The sequence below is a fragment of the Neomonachus schauinslandi genome, chromosome 8 (genome assembly GCF_002201575.2).
Source record: "Neomonachus schauinslandi chromosome 8, ASM220157v2, whole genome shotgun sequence".
NCBI classification, from domain to species: domain Eukaryota; kingdom Metazoa; phylum Chordata; class Mammalia; order Carnivora; family Phocidae; genus Neomonachus; species Neomonachus schauinslandi.
In genome coordinates this window covers 50,171,491-50,196,812 of record NC_058410.1, presented here as the reverse complement: position 1 = coordinate 50,196,812, position 25,322 = coordinate 50,171,491, and the positions used below count along the sequence as shown (strand labels likewise).

At 39.9% G+C, this 25,322-nt stretch overlaps 1 protein-coding gene and 1 pseudogene across 1 annotated transcript in view; one reads left to right on the top strand and one right to left on the bottom strand.

Annotated features, from left to right (window-relative positions):
• Positions 1 to 25,322, top strand: part of SLC16A10 (solute carrier family 16 member 10) — a 114,417-nt gene that overhangs the window by 16,916 nt on the left and 72,179 nt on the right. The gene's annotated exons all lie outside the window — the stretch shown is intronic.
• LOC123325661 lies at positions 4,033 to 4,142 on the bottom strand (annotated as a pseudogene).

The following is a 25,322-nucleotide window of genomic DNA, read 5'->3' as shown; positions in this document are numbered from 1 at the left end:
CGTGCTCTCTCTCATTCCCTCTCTCGCAAAAAAAAAAAAAAAAAAAAGTAAATGAGGTTATGTGGGTAGAATCAGAGACACTACTTATTTATCACAAAGTAATGCCATTTTGATGATAAAATTCACCTGTGTATGTTACAAATTGTTGCTTTTATAAGGTTTCTGGAAACAAAACAGAATTCTGCTAAGTGTTTCCAGTCACTAGAGAAGGATTTGTGTCATTATGGAAACATAAGACTGTATGTGGGACTGGCTGACTATTTTTTAAAAAATTTTTTTAAAGATATTTTATTTTATTATTTATTTGACAGAGAGAGAGACAGCAAGAGAGGGAACACAAGCAGGGGGAGTGGGAGAGGGAGAAGCAGGCTTCCCGCCGAGCAGGGAGCCTGATGTGGGGCTCAATCCCAGGACCCTGGGATCATGACCTGAGCCGAAGGCAGACGCTTAATGACTGAATCACCCAGGCGCCTGGGACTGACTGACTTTAGAACCAAAATGTAAGTTAGGACTTTAGAAAACAATTGAAGGTTTAGAAAAAAAAATTTTCTTTAAAGATTTTATTTACTTGACAGACAAAGACAGTGAGAGCAGGAACACAAGCAGGGGGAGTGGGAGAGAGAGAAGCAGGTTTCCTGGCAAGCAGGGAGCCTGATGCGGGGCTCGATCCCAGGACCCTGGGATCATGGCCTGAGCCGAAAGCAGACACTTAACGACTGAGCCACCCAGGCACCCCGAAGGTTTAGAAATATTAACTGGGACACATTTTAGAAGGCTCATTTTAAAAAAAAAAAATATTTATTTATTTTAGAGAGCGAGGGCATGGGGGAGGGGCAAAGGGAGAGAGAGGATCTCAAGGAGACTCCTCTGTGAGCATGGAGCCCAATGTGGGGCTCAGTCTCACGACCCTGAGATCATTACCTGAGCCAAAATCAAGAGTTAGACACTTAACCAACTGAACCACACAGGCGCCTTGGTTCAATTAATTTTTCTAAAATCCAGCTTTATTGAGGGATAATTTCATATAAAATTCAGCAATTTTAAGTCTACAATTTGATGAGTTCTGACAAATGCATACAGTCATGAACCACAATCACAATCATGATCGAGCCTTTCCATCACCCCCAAGATGTTCTCTTGTGTCTCTTTCCAGTCAGTCTTCCCCTTTATCCTGGCCCCTGGCAACGACTGACTGCTTTCTGTCACTATGGTTTTGTTTGCTCTAAAATTTTGTGTAAATAGAATCATACAGTTTTTTCTTTGTCTCTAGTGCTTCCTCAGCATGATGGTTTTGAAGATTCACCCATGTTGTTGCATATATTAGTAGTTCATTTCTTTTTATTGCTGAGTAGTATTCCTTTGTATGCCTGTACTACAATTTTTATCCATTCACCCTTTTTTTTTTTTAAAAAGATTTTATTTATTAGGGTGGGGGGGGAGAGAGAGAGCCAGAGAGAGCGCGCGAGCACAAGAAGGGGGAGCGGCAGACGGAGAAGTGGGCTCTCCACTGAGCAAGGAGCCCAATGTGGGACTTGATCCCAGGACCCTAAGATCATGACCTGAGCCAAAGGCAGATGCTTAACCGACTGAGCCACCCAGGCGTCCCTCCATTCACATCTTGATGGACTTTTGGGTTGTTTCTAGTTTTTGCCTATTATGAATAGTGCTGCTTTGAACATTTGTGTGCAGTTACCTATGTTTTCATGTCTCCTGTGCACCGTATTTTAGTTTATACTTATCTGAACTTTTAAATTTCACAAGAGGATGATATTTTTTTTAATTAAAAGAAATTGTGACCGAATGAGGAGGTGAAACAGTGGAGGACTCTGGAAAGACAGATTTTTCACTTGGGTAATTGGGTGAATGGTGGTATTCCCAAATATGGATGAAATTTACTTTTTTTTAAAGATTTATTTATTTTTGAGAGAGCGAACACAAGTGTGTGTGCCCGAGCGGGGGAGGGGCAGAGGGAGAGGGAGAAGCAGACTTCCTGCTGAGCTTGGAGCCCAACCAGGATTCTATCCCATGACCCTGAGATCATGACCTGAGCCAAAGTCAAGAGTTGGATGCTTAACTGAGCCACGCAAGCACCCGTGAAGTTTCCTATTTTTGAAAAAGACTGAAGAGGGTCCATTGAAATGAGTCCATGGGAAATCACTGATGACTTTAGCTAGCTTAAACTTATTGGTGTGGGTGGAGGTGAGTGGGGCTTGATTAGTTTGTGGAGCAGTGAATGGGGAGTAGAGATGGGGGGTGGGGGCTGAGAAGTAACAAGAGGAGAAATAGGGTGGTAGCTAGAGGAGGATTAGCATCAGGGGAGGTTAATAATTAACTTTATAAAGGATGGGAGTAGCTTGAGCGGGAGCCTGTAGAGAGGGAGATGAAGTTACCAAGCGCGAATGAATAGAGTAAGGTTCATGAGCAAGTCAGATAAGGAATCCAAGCACTGCTGGTGGTGCTGGTGGGGGGGCGGGGGTTGCCAGAGGTACCACTGATTCCGGACCTGGAGAGAAGAAAGTAAAAACAGGAGCAAATGGAGGTAGGATTGCTGAGGATCAGGAAGCTGAAGGGGCTTTTGTTTTCTCTGAGAAGTTATTTGTTAAGTGTCATGTATTGGGGTAGAGGGGCTGATCTGAAGAGAGTGGCAGAGGTTTGGGAGCTGAGAAGTGAGAAGAAAAAGGAATGATAACAGCTCTGAGAACTCAACCAAGATAGGAAAATGTGAATGTATGGTGAAACCAGTTTCTAAGATTGTGGCTTTTTCTGCACCCCGCCCCCCCCCCCCAACTATGCTCCGCAGCCTGATAGTGACCAGGGAAGGTGAACTGAACAATTGATGTAAAGTTGGAAAAGAATCAAAGCAATTTTACATTTTTTGTCTGTTTTTAGCTCTATGCTGTGTGGCTTCCTCTTCTCTCTACCTTTTATACACCTTGTGTTTTTGGTAAAGTTGATTAAACATTTAACAACCAAATGTAGTTTTTAAAATTGTGGTAAAGTATATGTAACATAAATTTTATCATTTTAACGACTATTAAGTGTACAATTGAATTGCATTAAGTATATTCACCATGTTGTGCACCCATCACTGTCCTACAATTTTAATTTGAGGCATGACTTTATCATCTCTTTTCCTCCCTTTATATTACTCCTGATCAGTAAATTCAACTGGATACAGAATTTGTATTTTTGAGATTGAGATACTGATAATAGTAGGTACCGAGCTTAACTTTGGCAGGTGCTGTGCAAGGCACAAATTATGGCATAAGCTTTCTCGATATTTAGTTGTAATTATTTGTTAATGTCTGTCTGCCTTACTAGGCTTGTAAGGTCCGTGAGTGCAGAGGCTATCTATGTGTGTCGTCTTTACAGTTTTATCTGTACTGCCTGGCCTAGTGCTTGGCACATAGTAGGCATTCAGTGGAGTTTTTGAACACATGAAAATCCTTTACTGAAAGAATTTATTTCAGTTTAATAAGTTCTTTCTGAATGCTTCATATAAAGTAGGCAAAACTTGTATTCACACATTAATACAGATTATAGGGCATGCCACATTCCAATGTCTAGTTAATTAGTAGAAATCAAAAAGGGTTTATATTTGCAATTTCACCTTGAAGGTATTAGAGAAGATTGTGCATTAAACAAATGGTTGTACAGAATTGGCAGCAATAATCCCAAAGCTTGAAGGCTGTAGGTTAATTAGGATAACCTGGAAGAAAGTGAGTTAATCAAATTTGAGAGTTGAAAAAATGTTCCAATAATTTATGTTCACACACACTTCAAATATATCAGCAGGTAACAGGAACTTTAGTTGCAGAATACTCCAAAACAGCGGAATGCAAGTGGATTTTATGGCTTATGGTAATGTTTTGGAGAAAGAAAACTTATAAAATTGTTTGGGGCTGTTTGGTACTATTACCCTGTATGAAATAAAAAACACTAGAGTTTAAAATATTACCCTTATTAAAGATAAAAATATATAGTTAATGTATTAATAAACTAGGAATTATATTTTTATAGTTACATTTATTAATAGATTCAGTAATACTTTTTATTTAAGAAATATGCACAAATACGGGGATTTCTCTGTTAACTGGTATTAGATACTACACTTGATCTTAGCCAAAAGGCCGAGAAGCGATAACTGGTATTAGATCAATATAATTTTTTTCCCCAACTGGCTTATGTTTAAATGGATGTAATGGGGCAAAATACACATATAAGAACTAATTAGCAATAAAATAACATCCCTATAAGAATAATCCCAGTATGTCCTCTGATTCTGAAAGGTAAGGGCTCTGTGTTTGTGTGTAGAAAAACCCACTGAGGTCTTTTAAAAAAAAAACTCTGCCTCCAGTAAGGTATTTTTGGATCATATGGAAGGAATAAAGAAAAGCTATTAGGAGCTCTAGTTCTATTATTTTCTTACCCTTTTTCACTCTCAGTAAGCTGAAACTGGAGTTTGGTTTTAGGAACAGTAATGGAAATTTTCTTATGTACCATCAGCAAAATCTAATCCTGAGTGATTACTAAGGCTTTTCAGTGTTGTGTGTGTTTGTGTGGATATGCATGTGCGTAGGAGAGCAGACAGACAAAAGACATAGATCTTTGAAATGGACTTCCTCCACTAAAGTAGTAAGAGCAGGCAGTGAGGGGAGAGGAGGCTTGAGGGGAGGGGAGGGGAGGGGCAGGGAGGAGCAGAATCAGAGGAAACAAAGCCTGAGGCTCCAGTCTTGGTTGTGTAAATGCTGCTCTGTTGCCTCATCACTGAGGCCTGCCCTATCCTGATGCTTGTGCTCTGCCCACTTTGTGGGCGTGAGAGGAGTGGGCTGTGTGAAGGTGGGATCTGGGGTTCTTAGTGCCTGCTAGGCTGACATGAGCAGGTTGTGTCTTGGGCTGGGCTCTGGGGTAAGAGCAGCACAAATATCTAGGAAAGAAATTTTCCTGTCATCATTTTTATTCCTGAGTCATCATGTTTAGTTATTCTGATGTCTGGTATTGCCAGTTACTCAGAAATCAAGCAAGCAGCTTCTTCTGTTGGTTTTCTTTACTTCCTTTTTTTCTTATTTCTGTCTTGTCTGTTACTCCTTTTCTTTATTTTAGTCAAGCAGGCACATTTAAAAAAATAAACATACAGGTTACCATTTCCACTAGCAAGCACTTCCTCCTTATCTCACTGACTTCTAATCCTGCGGTGTAATGGTGAATTAAGACATTTAAAGATGTTGCATTCATGTAATAACATTGGTAAATCTCAAGAATATAGTACTGAGTGAAAATATGAAGTTGTAGAATGTTTAATATGATACATCTACATTTAAAAACGTGTAAAACAATACATTTCATAGAATCTAAAACGCTATTGATGCTAAGATGCACCACTATTGTATATACACTGAATTTATTGATTGTAAGATACATCCTAATTTTATAGATGTTTTAATATGAAAAAATGAATCTTAGAATTGAAGAAATAAGGTAGATTTATTTTATTTTTTTTTTTTAAAGATTTTATTTATTTGACAGCGAGAGAGAGCACAAGCCGGGGGAATAGTAGAGGGAGAGGGAAAAGCAGGACCCAGGTGCCCGGTAGATATATTTTATTGAAATGGACTTATGTAATAAAAATATAAAAATATGCATAGAGGGGCACCTGCGTGGCTTTGCCGGTTAAGCATCTGCCTTCAGCTCAGGTCAGGATCCCGGGGTCCTGGGGTCAAGCCCCACATTGGGCTCCCTACTCAGCGGGGAGCCTGCTTCTCCATCTCCTTCTGCCCTCCCCCCCCCCCTTGCTCTCAAATAAGTAAATAAAATCTTAAAAAAAAAACCCAACCATACATAGAAATGATACATAGCCAATTCAGGATGTAGTTCAGCTCTATGAAGGAAGGATGTAGAGGACAGGGCCACACAAGGGGCTTCAACCCTAGAATTTCTTTTTAAAAATCTAAAGCAAATATTACAAAAAAATATGATTAGACAAACCTGGTTGGTGAATTCCTATACTTTTCTGTATGCTGTATTTTGTAATGAAAATTATATATTTAAAAGCTACATAAAAAGCAAGTTGCAAAAGTCTATATATAGTGGATCCTATTTTATCTTCTAGCAGTATTTGATTTTGTGTTCTTTCAGGCTTTTTCCTATATCTGTCATACCATAGCAGGTTTTGTTGTTGTTGCTGTTGTGGGAAGGCTGGGGGTTTCCTACATTTCCGTTTTTTTGTGTGAATTAAGAGACCTATCATGTGCTGTTTTAGTAATGATAAAAAGGGCAAAGTTTTTAATGCTAAAGATGTCACAGAATGAATAGGATTGGCTGGCATTATTTCTTGGTGTTAATAAGTAGTAAGAAAATGTTTCCATGGGCGCCTGGGTGGCTCAGTTGGTTACGCGACTGCCTTCGGCTCAGGTCATGATCCTGGAGTCCCGGGATCGAGTCCCGCATCGGGCTCCCTGCTCGGCAGGGAGTCTGCTTCTCCCTCTGACCCTCCCCCCTCTCATGTGCTCTCTCTCATTCTCTCTCTCTCAAATAAATAAATAAAATCTTAAAAAAAAAAAAAGAAAATGTTTCCATTTTTTGTTTCTTTGAAGCCATTTTTCTGGTGCTCCCTTACTCTTTCTTTCTTAGTCATAAGGTGTCTAGAGAGGTCAGGTCTTGAGAATAAAAATTGTACAAGTTGAACAGAGTAAGTACTGTCAGGATACCTGGCTGGCTCAGCCGGTGGCATGCGACTCTTGGTCTGGAAGTTGTAAGTTCCAGCTCCACTTTGGGTGTAGAGCTTACTTAAAAAAAAAAAAAAGCACTATCATGCCTAGAAATCTGATAAAGACCGGGCGCCTGGGTGGCTCAGTTGGTTAAGCGACTGCCTTCAGCTCAGGTCATGATCCTGGAGTCCTGGGATCGAGCCCCACATTGGGCTTCCGGCTTGGCAGGGAGCCTGCTTCTCCCTCTGACCCTCTCCCGTCTCATGCTGTTTTTTTTTTCTCTCTCTCTCTCAAATAAATAAATAAATAAAATCTTTTAAAAAAAGAAAAAAAATAAGATAAAATAGGGTCATGAAGCTTATGAACTCTTTTTTTTTTTTTTACTCCTTTTACTGAAACCTAAAAAGTGTTTTACCCTGCTACCACCAGATGAAAGGACTGCAGTAGGATGTTTGCTTATTATGCCCAAAGCAGTGAGGAATCTAGGGGCTGAAAGGGATATTGTTTGATCACATTACCTTTAGGGGTCCTTAACTTCCTACATCCATTAAAAAAGGAGTATTTTTCATATTCCATAATATTAGTATCACACTTAGGTGTTTAATAGTAAAAAAAAAAATTTAAAAAAAATTAAAAAAAAAAAAAAAAAAAAAAAAAGTGCCAAATATAGTCATACCATTTGACCCAAAATCTCATTCCCTAGGATCTTGCTTAATGACTCATAAGAAAGAAAAAGTTCTATGCATGAAGATCTTCACTATACTATTACTGTAAAAAAGGGAAACTTCAGAGTCAATTTAAATGTCCCTAAATACAGAAATGGCTTAATAAATGATGATAGTCTGCTTTATGGATTATATTACAACTGTAAGTGATAATGATTGCTATGTAACAACATAGGAAATGTTTGGTGAAACGAGCAGGTGTACCATGCTATGACTCTAGAAATGTATGTGAACATGAACAAAGATGAAGGGAATATGGAAAATCAAAAACAAAAAAAAAATAGTTGTATTAAAATGGTAGAATTTTGAGTGGATTTCTCCCCTCATCATTTGTTTAAATAAAATCGTACTTATTTTGGGCGGGGGGAGCCAGATCCTTTAAAGAAAAATATGAATTTCTCTTTAAGAAAATGGCAGATGGTAGGTTGGAGGATACTAGAAAACTAAAAGTAGTGGCCCTTTTGAAGATAAAACTAAAACATTTTAAACCAGGTTTGCGTTTGCACTGCACATATTGATTATTTAATTTTGTCTTTTCAAAGTAAGTTGGCCTAGTACAATTGTGTGGAAATCAGAGTATTGAAGAGGATTGGTAAAAAGAAGTGGGAGGATCAAAGCCAATGTGACTGGCTTATTCTTTTGCTCTACCAAATGAACCAAATTTTTGGACTGTGTCTGCTTTAGTCAATATTTGGTTATTTGCTTTGAAGCTAGGATTTGTTTTCAATGATGCCATTAACATCCTCACAAGAGCCACAGTCTGACCCTGAGATGGTAGAATCTTAACAAGTTCCTGAGATGGTAGAATCTCTTTTTTTTTTTTTTTTTAAATATTTTATTTATTTATTTGACAGAGAGCGACACAGCGAGAGAGGGAAACACAAGCAGGGGGAGCGGGAGACGGAGAAGCAGGCTTCCTGCCGAGCAGGGAGCCAGACGTGGGGCTCGATCCCAGGACCCTGGGACCATGACCTGAGCCGAAGGCAGACACCCAACTGACTGAGCCACCCAGGTGCCCCAAGATGGTAGAATTTTAACTAATTTTATCATTTATATAGAAACTGAAGCTTTTGGAGTGACAACCATTTCTTTTCTCTGTACTTCTTATTTTTGATTTTTGCATAACCATGGACTTATAGCTACCAAAAAAAAAAAAGTCCCATAATTAACTCACAGTTAAATCATCTTGCCATCCTAGGTAGACTGGGGCTGGTGATGACTGAAGAGAGAATAGAAAAGACTAATAGACTGAAAAAGTTTTAGACCTTCAGGGCCTTGCTATAACCAGTTAATTCAGCTTCTTCACTTTATAGGTAAGTATAATAAGTACCAGAGAGGCAGCAATGAACCTGTGTCTTAGGATTTCAAATCTAATGCCCTTTCTGTTGTACTGCAAGGAGAGGAGAAGGGAAAGGGAGAGCAGAGCCAAATTATTGACATTTTAGAGGCTACTTTTCCAGAAAGGACAGAACATTGGACTTGATGTCATTATCGTCTTAAGTTAATAGTTTTTACAAAAACTAGCACCCCAAAACAAAAATAGGTAAAAGACACAGATAATTCACCAAAGAAGAAATATAATAAACATGAAAAAGTATGCAACATAATTGAAGTGTAAGTAGTAAATGCATATTGCTACCTTAAGGTAAAAAATTTACATACAAACTTTATTAAGACCATTGGCTTTACAGGGCTTTTTGTTGGCAAGCTACTCTAATTTTAGGAAATGTAATTATAATGGAAAAAACTGCAATGCAAATGGTAAAAGACGAAAACAGCCTGGTCAATAAATTTCATGAAAGTTATGGTAGCTTTAAACCTTTTTTTTTTTTTAACTCATTCATTTTATCCTATCTGGCATCCATAGATGAATTACCTTCGGTGTTGTTTACAGACAAGACACCACTAGGAAGGAAACTGTGGAAGTCTCAAAGCAGTTGAGACTAGGTATTGGCACCTAATTTTCCTCTCCTTCCGTGCCCTACGCAAATAGAGAAGCTTGTTCAGATCTGACTAAAGGAATGCCCTCATCCCCATTCAGAAGATTACTGCGGGGCCCCAGGAAAACAAAGCCAAGGAAAGAGAATCATCACAATAGGAAAGGGATCAAAGTGTAATTATTGGAGGGTGTCAGGCTGAAGACGGGTTGGACTGTGCTGTAACCCTGAAGCCATGTATGGGGACTGAGTGAAGCTTCTGTGAAGCCAGGTGAGGGGACTGAGTGGGTTATCTGTCCTTGGTAACCACGTGCCACATCTCTGAACAGACCCTATCATCTGGCCTAAACCAGCCCAGGAGTTCTGATAAGAGGATTGAACTTAATATTTTAGTATTACTGACACAAAAATAGCTCCCTTCAGATCCCATTTGGAAGTAAGCAGGGTAAAAGTAATAAATATTCAGTGTTGCTTTTTAACTAAATTATATATTTTAGAGGTGGGCCCAATCAGATCATATAGAAATGCCTTATTTTTCATCTTCTGTAGCAAGAGTGGGCAGGTGGTCTTTATAAAGGGCCGCACGGTAAATATTTTAGTGTAGGCCAAACGATCTCTTTCGCACCTACTCAGCTGTGCTGTTCTAGCAGAAAAGCAGCCGTATACAACATGTAAATGAATGGGTATGACTGTGTTTCGGTAAAACTTTATCGGACACTGACATTTGAATTTTACATAATAACTTGCTATATTCTTTTGATTTTTTTTTCCCCCCAACCATTTGAATATGTAAAAACCATTTTTAGCTTTTGGGCTGCATAAAAACAGACGGCAGGCGGGATTTGGTCTGTAGGCAGTGGTTTGTTTACTGCTGCTCTATAGCAGCCCTGCCAAGGGAAATAGAACTCAAGCCATATATGTAAGTAGAGGTCTTCTAGTAGCTGTATTTTAAAGAGTAGACAAACAGGTAAAATTAATACTGTATTTGAAAATCTCTCAATGCTATTTCAAGATGTAATCAAAGTAAAAAAATTACTAGTGAGATACTTTGCACTTTTTTCATATTAAATCTTTGAAATTCTTTGTGTTTTGCACTTATAGACATTCCAATTTGAATGCTTGAGAATGATCTTGTATTTAGATTTCTTAAAATGTTCAGTTGGGAAAAATGGAATACATAATTTGTTCCAAGCATACTTAAAATTTTCTGGGAACTGAAATGAATATTCGGTTTAAGTGCTCAGTAGCTACTGCTATAGTGCAGCTCTGCGGATGTTCCATTTTGTGGATGTCCCATAATTAACTGGTTCCCATCGATGGACCATAAGTGGTTTCCAATCTTTTGCTTTTACAATGTTATAATAAATATTTTTTGTACATATAAATTATTAACATACTGGTACATTTGTAGATAAATTCTTTTTTTTTTTTTTTTTTAAAGATTTTATTTATTTATTTGCGAGAGAGAACGAGAGACAGAGAGCACGAGAGGGAGGAGGGTCAGAGGGAGAAGCAGACCCCCCGCGGAGCAGGGAGCCCGATGCGGGACTCGATCCCGGGACTCCAGGATCATGACCTGAGCCGAAGGCAGTCGCCCAACCGACTGAGCCACCCAGGCGCCCTGTAGATAAATTCTTAAAGTGAAAATTCTGGGTCAAAGTATATGTACATTTTTTTTTCACTTTTAAAAACTATTTAGTGATAAGGTTTCGAGAATAAGAATAGTATAAAAATACCTGTAAACCCTGTATCACCTCCTAACATTTTTATTCCATTTGTGTTAGCGTTTGTGCATACTTGTACACTTTTTTTTTTTTTCAAGATTTTATTTATTTGACAGAGAGGCACAGCAAGAGAGGGAACACAAGCAGGGGGTGTGGGAGAGACAGAAGCAGGCTTCCCGCTGAGCAGGGAGCCCGACGTTGGGCTCCATCCCAGGACCCTGGGATCATGACCCGAGCCGAAGGCAGACGCTTAACAGCTGAGCCACCCAGGTGCCCCTTGTACACTCTTTCTGATGTGTGTGTGTTTGTGTGTGTACATACATACATCCACATATATGTGAGAAAAAAATTTTTTCCAAACCGTTTAAGTTGGAAAAAAAAATAGGTTGAATATACTGCGGCCTTTTCCTTCTAAATGCTTAAGTGTGTATTTCCTCAATACTATATAATATATATATAACTATATATTATATAATATATAACTATAGTAAATTATATATAACTCTAATAAGTTATCAACTTTGTAAATTGAGCATGGATACAATACCCTTTTTTAACATATATAATCCACATTCCAATTTTGTCATTTGACCCAATAATGTCCTTTTTGGTCTATACTTCTTTTTTTTTTTTTTTCTTTTTAAGATTTTATTTATTTATTTGAGAGAGAAAGAGAATGACCAGTGGGGAAGGGCAGAGGGGGGGAGAGAGAGAGAGAGGAGAGAGAGAGAGAGAGAGAGAAGCAGACTCCCTGCTGAGCAGGAAGCCCGATGCAGGGCTCAATCCCAGGACCTACAGATCATGACTAAGCTGAAGGCAGATGCTTAACCGGCTGAATCACCCAGGCACCCTGGTCTATACTTCTGATTTTAATAAAAATTACCATATTATCTCTATATTGCCACTTTACATTCCCTAGGGTAGTACGTGAGAATGCAGTGTACCCTCTACGTCAACACTATTATGTTAACACTTTTTGACAATCTGTTAGGGAAAGAATGGTATTTCATTATACGTTGCATTTCTCTTATTATGGTTGAGGATTTTCTCTTGTGTATAAAGTGTCACTCATTTGTATTTCCTTTTTGTGAACTGTCATATCTTTTATTTTTCTACTAGGATGTTGGCTTTTATAGATTAGTCGGAATTCCTAATTTATTGAGAATCTCAGCCATTTTTCAGTGATATGAGTTGCAAGTACTTTTGCCAGTTTGTCATTTGTTTTTTGTTTTTGCTTATGGCATTTGTTGTTGCTCTTTGTTTCTATTTGGGGCATTTTGAAAGCATGTACTGGTGGGATGAACTGTGAATATTTTGTATTTAGATTTCAAAATCAAATCCACAAGTGTGCTTAGGATATCAGTAGAGCAATAAGAAGGGAAGAGGCAGGCTTTCACCTCTCAGTATAAGGGGTTAGTAAACCAAATAAAATGGGACATATTTATTTTGGACTTAAATAATTATTACTACCTCATGGCTCCATGGCTCTTCACTCTGGCTCTCAAAAAACCACAAAACAAACAAACAAAAAAACCACACAAAAACCAGTTATGATGAATGTATTTAATGTTGCTTGGACCTTGATCATATCCAGGCCCTACCTAGGACTTGGAATTTTGGAAACTAAATAACATTGCAGAGGAGCACAATAACCTTACTGGTTTGGAGACTATGGTACTGGCAGGATTTCTGGTCTTTACTTTTATCATTTTGGATGTTTCCTTCAATATTTTATGTATCCAGATGCATAATTTTATGATAAAGGAATTTTTTAAAGCCGGTTAGGTGCAGTTTTTATTTACTTATTTTTTAAGATTTTTATTTATTTGAGAGAGAGCACAAGCACGAGCGGGGGGAGGGGCAGAGGAAGAGAGAGGGTACTCTCTCTTTCCCGCTGAGCAGGGAGCCCCATGCCAGACACGATCCTAGGACTCTGGGATCATGACCTGAGTGGAAGGCAGACGCTTAACCGACTGAGCCAACCAGGCTGAGGTGCAGTTTTTAAATATGAAGTTGGTTTAAACCATTAAGTAGTATTAATGGGGACATCCATCATAGATATTAATTTAAAATACTTAGAAATATGAAAAATGTCATGACTGTAACACCTGCATCTATTTCCATAAAAGCTGATTTGCACGTCTTCACATTGCAGAATCATATTGGTATTCAGACAAACACGCTGACGTTGTTCTTCCAACATGCTTAGTTTGGGTCATGAAGCATTTTTTCCATTTCTCCTTTTTCTGTAACACTTTTTCAGATTCTTAGATAAATAATCAAGACATTTTCCTCTGGGTCTACTTATAAATCACAGGCATATGCCTGGTGTGAAAAGTGCTCATCAGTAGTGTTTAAAAATAAACATAAGCACCCAAAAATGGGTGGTGGAAGAGAGGTGGAAGTTGACCCATGTCCGTTTTCCTACATGTCACTGTTTTAGAAATTGAACTTGTTTATGGACTAGTAGAGAGTCAGGTAACTCTGGCAGCCTTTGTTCTTTTGAAGTGTTTTTCTGTAGTTTCTACACAATATAAAGTTCACACCTGAAATGGAAGGAAAGTAAAATGTCAATTGGAATCTGTTATTGTGTGCATATCTCTAGTCTAGAATTACTTAGAAAAACAAAAGCAAACGTGATGATTTTGAATTTGTATTTTATATTAGATTTATTAGACATAAAATTACCCTTTCAAATTGCTATAAACTTTTTTTTTTAAATTTTATTTGTGGAGGAGAGATTGAGAGAAAGAATGAGAGGCAGGCAGAGGGAGAAGCAGGCTTCCCACTGAGCAGGGAGCACGATGAGGGGCTCGATCCCAGGACCCTGGGATCATGACCTGAGCCGAAGGCAGATGCTTAACCAACTGAGCCACACAGGCACCCACTATAAACCTTTCTAAACACTCTGTTTCTTTAGTTATCTTGTGAACTGGTAATTAGTTTATAGACTGGCACCCATCCATGGACCACTCACTTTAAGCATTGGTTTCAGTAACTTTAACTTATGCGGGGCACCAACAGTAGTATAGATTATTTGACAGCCTTTTGACAAAGAGGATGCACATCATGTTATAGTGCTGATTTTTAGTATCTGAACAAGAGATTAGGGTTGTCTCAGTCACTGCAGAGTAGTTAATGTGTTTTTTTGTTTGTTTTATTTTTTTTAAGAATTGGCAGTATCTTAAGGTGTCAGGGTTATTTTTACTCTTTAGAACTTCTGGTGTAAACTGAACTACTCTGAAATAAAGCATATTTTGTGGGGAATACTTCTTAAAATGTGTGTGGATATGAGGCCAGTTAGGAATTTTATTTTCCTAATGAAAAAATATAAAGTGTTCTGCAAAATATTTCTGTTCATCTATTTTTTTATTCATAATTCAGAGTGTATTTGGAATGTTTATTGCCAAGTGATTTTGGAATATACAATACAACCAGCTTCAGTTTAAAAAATTAAAAAAAATTTTTTTTTAAAGATTTTATTTATTTGACAGAGACAAAGCGAGGGAAGGAACACAGACTGGGGAGGGGGGCATGGAAGAGGGAGAAGCAGGCCCCCCACCGAGCAGGGAACCCGATGCGGGGCCTGATCTCAGGACCCCAGGATCATGACCTGAGCTGAAGGCAGACGCTTAATGACTGAGCCACCCAGGCGCCCCTACCAGTTTTTTAAAATTTATTCCTTTGTTCATTTAATATTTCCTTTTTAAAGCAACCATAAACAGCCTTTTTAAAAAATATATTTATTTATTTGGAAGAGAAAGAGCACGAGCCAGGGAGAGCAGCAGAGGGAGAGGGAGAAGCAGGCTCCCCGCTGAGCAGAGAGCCCGATGCGGGGCTTGATCCCAGGACCCTGGGATCATGACTGGAGCCGAAGGCAGACACTTAACGACTGAGCCACCCAGGCACCCCTAATATATTTTATTTAATCCAATGTATCTGAAATATTTCAACCTTAATATAAAAATATTGAGATCTTTTTTTGTTTGTTTTGTACTAAGTCTTTGAAATCCAGTGTATATTTTACACTTACTCAATTCTGACTAACTACATTTCAAGTGCCCAATTACCACATGTGGCTGGTGGCTACTGTACTGGACAGTATAACTCTAAAATTCTGCTTCCATGAGTGTACTTGGTAATTCTCCATTAAACAGATAAGGCCCATCAGATAGAAGCATTACTATATATTTACTTTAAGCCTCTGTATTCCCAGTCAAGGTCCTGAGAACAATTTTGAAGAAGAAAAGGCCTATGAGGCTTTAGCCAGAGTGAGCACTCCCTTTAAATGCCAGACCTAGACAATTAACCCTAAATTGATCCCAAACTTGCTTTTAACAATCACCGATCCACAGTGCCTCACAGTGAGACACATAGGGTACAATCAGCTTCTTAAAACTCCAGTTTAAATGAGCCATGGGTCGGAACAACATGTAAAATACAGCACACATGCTTCCCACCCAGTGTTGGAGGATTGGAGAGAGCATGGTTACCCCATAGGCCTAGATTAGTTTAGTTCTTTGGCACGAGCATTATCAAGATTTTGTTGTGTTTGCAAGGACATAGTTTTTAGAAAAATTCTGTTACTCTTCTACTTCCACTTAAAGTGTAATTTCTAGAAGCTTTGTAGAATGCTAGAGACTAACCTCCTTTACCTTTGATTTTCATGTTGTAGTAGAGAACCGGGCAAGCCCAGGTTCCCGGCATGCAGCCTACACAGTCATGCAGCACCCGGTGCTCTGGGGATCCCATGTTTGGTTTAATGCTTTGCGATCAGCATCCTGAAATTCTTCATTTTATTTTTATTTATTTATTTATTTAAAGATTTTATTTTTTTATTTGACAGAGAGAGGCACAGCAAGAGAGGGAACACAAGCAGGGGGAGTGGGAGAGGGAGAAGCAGGCTTCCCGCGGAGCAGGAAGCCTGATGCGGGGCTCGATCCCAGGGCCCCGGGATCGTGACCTGAGCCGAAGGCAGACGCTTAACGACTGAGCCACCCAGACACCCCTGAAATTCTTCATTTTATATTTGATCTTGTTTTGTAAATGAAGTCTGATGGGACAGTGGAGCCTGTGCTGGGGGCCTTGGCTCATGTACAGGTCTGCCTTTCTATCTCTCTTGGCCCTGTTCTGCTTCCCCTTCTCAGCCACTGCCCCCTGTCTGCTGCCACCCTTCACACCTGGGGTGGTAACTGGGTCATGTTAGGGAGGAGGAGGCCCATGTTCTACTATGACCCTCTAGTTTCTGCTGGGGCCTGGGCACAGGGACCCACGTCTTGGAGTGTTGTGGGGTGTGGTGAGAGCCAACCCTGCCCCAGGCTGGCCGCACAGTGGCACATTTGGTTGGCTGGTCCCTAGCTTACCCCCAATCTAGGTATCTAGTATGTCCAGGTGTGGAGGTTTAAAAACCTGTGGGCAACCCTTGCCATGGATTCTGGTGGCTGGCCAATGGGCAGGGGAAATGCCTGGCTTTATTTGCCCTCAGTCTGCTGGTGGTCTGAAGGGAAAACCCAGGAGCCATCAGACCTGAGCATATGCTTGAAGCCCCCCTCCCCAGCCCCTTAAAGGTCTGAACTTTTCCCATGAGTATTCTTGGGCCCAAAGGAGTGCTCCATTGGGTTGGCTATGTGCCTGGGGCACCCTCTCCTCCTTCTTCCAACCTTCTTGAGTCTAGCTTGAATTTGTGTCTTCTGGTTGGCTTGGGGTACCCTCTGGGAACAAGCTATGAAATATAAATTGTGTAATTTCAGTGATTCTGCATATGAGTTTAATGTTCTTATATTTGCATTTAAAGATAACATTGCATAGCATAAAGATAATGGTAAAATTCATGCTAATTACACATTTTAATTTTTCTCTACTGTGACTGTACAGTATCAGTGGCTTCTCTTAATATGTTTCAAATAGAAAGATAAGCTCTCTTCAAGTTGGGTTATACAAACCTACATGAAATCTGATGTGTGATAAACTGGACCTGTGAGGCTTTTTGGTCGGAAGAATAATCTCTAACTCAGCTTACTATATTTTTACTATATACAGTATATTCTGACAGAACACATCTTTATTAAGCATGTGATTTTTTTTTTAAGATTTTTTATTTTTTTAGTTGACAGAGAGGGACACAAACGGGGAGTGGGAGAAGGAGAAGCAGGCCTCCCGCCGAGCAGAGAGCCCGATGCGGGGCTCGATCCCAGGACCCTGGGATCATGACCTGAGCCGAAGGCAGACGCTTAACAACTGAGCCACCCAGGAGCCCCTAAGCGTGTGATTTTTATGTGAACATGTAATGCCAGGAATGATTTCTGCTCCAAACTGAGTTCCTTTCCTGTCCCTATGCTTGTCAGCTTCCTAGTTTCTGACTTTGGGAGCCCATGGATTTTTTGACTCTGGCTTGCCCTTATTTTTGCCTGTGAGTTCCCTGGCCTTGAAGATATGGCCCTGCATTCATTCATTCCCCTCGTTGACAGCATCCTGTGTCTTGTTCTTTTTTTTTGTTTTGTTTTTAAAGATTTTTTTATTTATTTGAGAGAGAGAGAGAGAGAGAGAGAGAGAGAGAGCACAAGAGGGGGTAGGGTTAGAGGGAGAAGCAGACTCCCCGCCGAGCAGGGAGCCCGATGTGGGACTCGATCCCGGGACTCCGGGATCATGACCTGAGCCGAAGGCAGTCGCTTAACCAACTGAGCCACCCAGGCGCCCCTGTCTTGTTCTTGTGTGTACTGAACTTGGACCTGACTCTGTCCTTGGGCTTTAGTCTAATCTGAGAACTCCTTCCTCCACAGTGGGCTAGCTGGGGTGGAACTCTGGCCTTTTATCTCACTATGCTCTTTAAAGTGTCCAGGGCACGATTGAGATCCTTTAGGTGCAGCTTTTCCCTGCAGACTTAGCACCTGGTTTAGGTAAGGGCTCTTGTTACCCAGTTTTTATCAAGTTCTTATCACACTCTGCATAGCTCCTGCTTCCTGCTTCCCCAGAGAGAACTGGTGGGTTCTGTTTTAAGCCGTTCTGCATGGCTGGAGTTCACCCTCATTTGCCGGCTATCACCCATCTGGGAGAGGGGTGCTGAGTAATCACTAGATACTGCTGCTGGTATTTTATTTATTGCCAGTTCATCATTACTGATTTGGAAAATAAACATTGCCTCACCTGTTCATGGTATAATATTTTTATACTTGCTTTTCACTCACATGTTGCATATTAACTTTCCTTTTGAGAAGATCAGCATGATCTTGGAGCCTGGTGTGATTTGGGTCTTATTACTCCCCATGTATGTTTTTATCATCAGGTGCTTCTTTGGACTCTAGCCCATACCTCCCACTTGTCATCATCCTGTCAGGCTGCTCTCTGCCTGGTCCCATAGTAACTTTGCTTTTGGAGTTTTATTTCTTCATCCTACCTACTCTTATCTTCCCTATCAAATATAATTCTGTCACAAGCAACTGTGCCTGACAATCCCGGTGTAAGGGCCACAGCCGAGGATGTTTTGATGCTTGCAAGGAAGTCTCTTCAGATTACTACAGTGTAAAAGAATCCTTTCTCTTTCAGCGTCTCATTGCTTACTGGATCAATTATTTACTTGTGTAATTCATGTCCATGCTCAGGTATGTGTTAGTGTAGCTCTGAGACTGTGGCTCCCTCTGGAGAAGGATCTGTGTCTGATACTAGCTTCCTTCCTCAGGGTCTAATTTAGTGACTGAAATCAGGGAGACCTGCTGGCTGAGGTGCACTGCTCCCTCCGGTATTTGGTTCACACTTTGAGCCCTAGAACCAGGAGGTAATCTTTGTCTGATTCTGTTGTGTTACAATAGACTAATAACTGGTAAAATTCCTGAATATTCCAGTGTAGGTGTAAGGGGCATATAGTAGTCTGAATTGGAGCCCCTCATCAGAGATAGTTTCCCAAGGGTGCTGGATTTGAGTCTTTGTCCTCCTTCATACTAACTTACTTCTGTGACCTCAGCTCAGGGGGTGGGGGTCTTTTCTCACCTAAAAGCCCTCCTGAAGGAGGCACTGACATTCATCAGTACAAGAGCAGTAGAGTTCGTGTTATGTCACCATTAGGGAGACACTGGCTGAAATCCCACCCTCTCCTCCTTTTCCCCTTTCAAATCTCCAAGAAGTCCCAGAATTGGGGTCAGGACTGGATCAGAAGAAGCAGGAAAGTAGGACAGTCAGAGGTGGGCAAGGGCCACGGGCTCCAGTACTCTACTCCAGGGCATGCTGAGATGCTGCCTGAAGAACAAACCAAGACCTTCCGAAGAGAAAATTGCCCTAAATCCAAGATAATTTCATTCTAAGACCTAAGATGGAGGGGTTCTTGATTAGCAGTGGGCTTTTTAGTTGTCACAAGGTAAGTAAACCTTGAGTGATGGGATTGGCCATAGAAATACAAAGGACCCTATGCTTTCAACTCTTAAGTTGGGGCCTTTCATCTGTTTGTTCTGAACCTAATTATTTGGGGTTGGCTGAGAAATGGACTTGTGTACTTCTAGTTTGAAAAAAATTAATTTAAAATTTTCCCCCAACAGAGAGCTTTTCTTTCACTGAATCCCTAAAATTTTATTCTGGCTTAGGTTATTGAGTAGGAATGAGAGAGTATAATAATTTTTAGTGTGAGCTTTAGTATGATGTAAAAATCTCTGAAAACATGAAGTAGAAAATGTTCTTTATAGACCTTCTATAGGAAAAATAAATGTTTATAAACTGCTTATCAACTGTTTGTTTTTCCTACCTCTGCAATTTTATCCATTAATGACTGTCAGAGTTCAAGTTCAGTTCATTGCACAGTATTTGGAAATTTTCCTCACTGTTAATTAGTAAGACTTTGAATCATAAGTACTGATGGCTAAGTGGCACATTAATTAAAGATTGTCAGACTTCAACCTTAGTATTGTTATACTGGGAAGAGGAAATACAGTTAGAAAAATATTTTATTAAAGTATCTTAAATTTTATTAATAAAACTAATTTTAACCCTGAGTTTCATTTTTGTTTCTAAATTCCTCAGCTAGACCTAAATAGGTCATGAAATCTGCAGACTTATTTTTAGTTCGAAGATAACTAACCACACTAAAGATCACATCAGCATTACAAGCAGTGTTATTAAATTATAGATAATTTATTAGATCATCTTCAGGGCTAAGGGGAGTAGTTTGGATGAATCTTTGTAGAAATGGTAGTATGCTTTGATAAATATGTATGGGCATGGAGTGGTTATCACTTACCTCCCATGAAACTTCTGGAAAATGGGGGCACATTTACAGTAAGATGTTATGATTAAGACATATTGAAAAATCTGTATGACTTGATGAGTTCTCCAGAAGCTACTCTCTCCATGTCTCATCAAACTGTCCTTGAAATCCCTTTGCCTCTGTTAAGTTTTTCTAGACAGTTTGAATGACAAAGTGTAATTTCTTAGATATTTCTATGGTTAAATAAGTACTTCCTACAACTCTTTATTCTGAATATCAGGAAAACATTACATGTATACTGTAGATTTGCTGTTAGAATTGCAGTCAATTGCTATATAACAAATGTAAAATCTGTTTATACTTTCTGATGTATTTTTACATAAATAACACCCCTAATCCTAACTTGACCAGCATGTACGATGGTGGTATTATGTTATCCTCACTGTATAGATGAGGAAACTGAGGCTCAGATTGACTAGATCAAATAGGAGGTACCTGAAAACTAGATCTTTGGACTCCAAACTCCATGTTCCTTCTACTACTCTATACTGAATACTGTTGTATACTGATTTACATTATGAATTCTTAAGACAGTCATGGCAATTAGTAACTTGAGTCAGTAGTGACTTTGTTCAGACAGAGGCATGTATATATTTTATGGTAGGTGTTTATATGTATGTAATATTTGTCATAAATGTAAGAATTATAATCAGTGCCTTATTTTTATTATTTATTTTTATTTATTTTAGAGAGAGTGTGCGTGCACGGGGGATGGGGAGGGGCAGAGGAGGAGAGGGAGAGAGAGAATCTTAAGCAGACTCCCCGCTGAGCGTAGAGCCCCTCGCAGGGCCTTAATCTCACAGTCCTGAGATCACGACCTGAGCTGAAATCAAGAGTCGGATGCTCAACTGACTGAGCCACTCAGGTACCCCAGTAGTGCCTTATTTTTGGATTTATAGCTGAGAACCACTTACTATTTTAGTGGGAATTGTGTTAAAGTCCTAGAATAAGAGATATTGAGATTTTGAAGACTGCTCAAAGCAGTGTTCCAAATTGGGTGTTACCTCATTTTTCTTTCTTTTTTTTTTTTTCACGTGAGGCATGAGGAGCCAATGTGCTGGTGTGAAGGCTGACTTCACCAAGAGTATTTTCTTGGTATTTATATGTCTTCTTTTCGATGCCAGTATTTTGATTAGCTTCTTCCCATACTTCCCATATTTGTGTAGTTGCAGCTGAAGATCGGTGGACATAACATGCATTGACTTATATTGAAATATATCTAGAGTGTCAGATTTATGCCAATACTACCAGCTGTGCCAGAGATGAAATGTGAGATTAAAGAATTGTATTGCTTATTGGTTTTTTTTTTTTTTTTTTTTACCTAGTTAGATTCATGTTAAGCAGTGTGTGACTATTTTAGGATACTATACTACATTGCATAGCACTTTATACTTTTTTTTTTTTTAAGATTTTATTTATTTATTTGACAGAGACACAGCGAGAGAGAGGGAACACAAGCAGGGTCAGAGGGAGAAGCAGGCTTCCCGCTGAGCAAGGAGCCCGATGCGGGGCTCGATCCCAGGACCCTGGGATCATGACCTGAGCCGAAGGCAGGCGCTTAACGACTGAGCCACCCAGGCGCCCCCGCCCTGCACTTTATACTTTTTAATCTCTTTTTTATGTTTACTCCTCGCAATAAACCTGTTAAGTGAGATGACATGGTTATTATCATATTACAAATGAAGAAGTATGACTTAAAATGTAGTACCATGGTTAAGAATATAAGTTTTTATATTTTTATATATTCTTTTATGAATGAGACCAGAACCCTGGCTCTGCCAATACTACCCGAGTGACTTTGTAGCACGTTACTCTCTCTAAGCTTTGGTATTCTGACCTGTAAAATGGGGTATCTTGTAAGCTTGCTGGAGAGCTTAAATGAGATAATGGGTAGACACTGTTCAGAATCAGTAAATATTAGGTAGCGTTATCATTGTCAGAGGTTATTACTCATTTATTTAACTCAACAAAAATCGAGAGCCCCTTTTCTGTGCCAGTCACTGGGCTAGACATCAGGTACATGATAGTGAACTAGACACATATGGTCCTTTCTCTAATAGAATTTACGTTTTAGTGGTAGAAATGGTAAATGAGTCAGTAAGAATTTCGTGGAGTGACAAGAACTTTGAGGAAGGTAAAATGGGACAATGCTTAAAAAGGGGCATTCTTAGTTGGGAAGTCCTATTGGAGAAAGTGGCATTTGGTCTGAGACCCAAGTGACCATAGCCATGTGTAGATCCAGGGAAACAGCCTTCCAGGAGGAGGAAGACAGAAGTGCAAAGGCTGAGAGGCAGGGAACAGAAAGACACTGTCCAGTGTGGAGGGGTGGAGGGCCGCATTGGGTAGGGTTTGTAAGCCAGGGAAAAGAGCTTGGGTTTCCTTTAAGTGTTGGGTTTTTGAGCAGGGGAGGGAAATGTTCAGTTTTGGGCAAGCAACTAGGGAGGTGTTATGAAAGAAAGTAACAGATGTGTCTTCTGTGTCCTAAAACTAGCACATAGCAGATAACAGAGAGCACCACACAGTGTTCTTGCTGGTGTACTCCTAATCTGATACTGGATGCTGTTTATCATGTATTCTCACAGCAGGCATCTCTCAAGTGACATTATGGTTTTTGTTATCTATCAGTGAATCTGCTTCTCTAACAGTCTGAAGGGCAGTGAGGGTGGAGACAGAGTGGGGAGAAGGGTAAAAAGGCTATTTCTGAACACTGGATCTGAAATAGAGATTAGGAGGTAGGGGAGGGAAGGATAAAGCAAGATCTTGTGCACGGAGGTGAGGGATGCTGTTTAAACTGTGGCTCCTTGAGGTGGCATGGGTGAGTGTGCACAGCCTGGGCCATGTTTCTCCCAGGCTCATCGTGAATCCAGGCAGTGCAGCTCAGATACAGCTGCCTTGGCTCTATAGCCTGAGACTGTTAGCAGTTTTTCCATCTCCTTTGAGGCCAAAAGGGGCAGCGATACCCTTGTGTTTTCTTCTTAGGACAAGGTTCTCGTCCCTTGAGAGTTTATTTCTTTGACTCATTCCATCAGTTTAGCCATGATAATTGATCAGTTAACATAATATATGTAATTATTATGGTGGCTAATATTTATTGAGTACTTACTAAGAGTTAGTTACAAGCTCTTTCACATATGTTATTCTATTAATCCTTAAACCGTCCGAGGTAAGTGCTGCTAACCTTGCATTTTTACTGATGAGGAAAATGAGGCACAGAGAGGTTAAGTAATCTACATGTGGTCCCAGAGCAGGTCACTAAAGCTCAGGGCTCAAAGCTGTACTTAATCTTAGAGTAGACATGATACTCTCAATTGCTTCTTCTTCACTCTCTTACATATTTAAGTTACTTACTGATTATTTAGTGGTCTGATAAGAGGGGGTGACCGTCTTCTGCTGGACAGTGTAGCCTACTTGATGAAGATGATACCAGTTGTTGTAAGAAATATGGAAGTTGGGGCGCCTGGGTGGCTCAGATGGTTAAGCGTCTGCCTTCGGCTCAGGTCATGGTCCCAGGGTCCTGGGATCGAGCCCCGCATCGGGCTCCCTGCTTGGCGGGAAGCCTGCTTCTCCCTCTCCCACTCTCCCTGCTTGTGTTCCCTCTCTTGCTGTGTCTCTCTCTGTCAAATAAATAAAATCTTTAAAAAAAAAAAAAAAAAAAAAGAAATATGGAAGTTAATTTCATAGCACCATACTATAAGCCTTTCTATTTTGAAGAATTTCACCTGCATACCACATGAAGTGACATGCATTTAGGAAGGCTATTTATTGAAGAGAGAACTAATACTTCTGTTTCTTCAAAAGAGGATGTGTTGTCCCTTATAGAAGGGGGCTTACCAGTGACAGATTGTGATTATTATCTCTTTAGTGGTTTTTTCTTTTTGAGAGAGAGAGAGCGTGTGTGCTTGAATTGGGGGGGGGTGGGGAGGTTTGAAGGGGCAGAGGAAGAGAATCTTAAGCAGGCTCCACACCCAGCATGGAGCCTGATGCAGGCTTGATCTCACAACCCTGAGATTACGACCTGAACCAAAATCAAGAGTTGGATGCTCAGCTGACTGAGCCACCCAGGCACGCCCCATCTTTAGTGGTTTTTAATTGCACAAACAATATAATAAAAAAATAATTTATAAATCAAGAAAAATCTTTACCTCAACAAATTGACTGTTTTTATCTTTTCACATGTCCTTCCAGTTCTTGTTTATATATAATTTATACATAATTGTACAGTATTAATTTTTCACTTAATGTTATAGTGGGTTTTTAAGTTGGGCAATAAGTCTCTCCAGTGAAAACGAGAAGATTGGAATATGAAAGGGTATAAGGCATTCATGATCAATTGAGGGCAATGCCTACCAAGCAGCCACGTCAGTTTTGGAGCTAGCCTTGGAAGGAGCAGCTGTGTGTTTGGACCTTGGAAAGTCTTCATCTTTCCATCCAGTCTGTCAGGCTTCCAAGAAAGCCAGGGGAGAAATGGAAAAATACTGTGATTTGGAGCCCATGTGAAACTAACAAGCTGGTTGAGTTCAGTGTTGGGAAAGCGGAGAAACAGCCCCTACCTGAGACAGGACTTTAGATGACAGCAACACTGTAGTGGGTAGGGAATGCCTTACGGTTTGTCAAAATCACCAGTGTTTGGCTCTTTTCAGTGCTTTAAAAGTTACTTACTGGTTACAAATCTACTTTTATCAGAGTGGAAGCACAGAGTACTTGACAAATATTATTTTAGTGATAAAGCTGTTATTCGGTATTTAAATTCAGTTTAATTCACAGTCGCTTTTAAGTTTCAAATTTGTATAACTGTAGACCAGCCACATGCATTCAGAGACCTCCAAGATCAAACTCCAAACACCCTAAAGGGTGGAATCAATCCCATTTTCAGGATCTTTACTGATAGCTCCCCTATCCAAATTGGCCTTTTTCTCTTGTGCCTCTGGATGTGACAAGAGGTAACTTGAGTGAAAGACAATGGGACAAAGTAGAAATCCTGT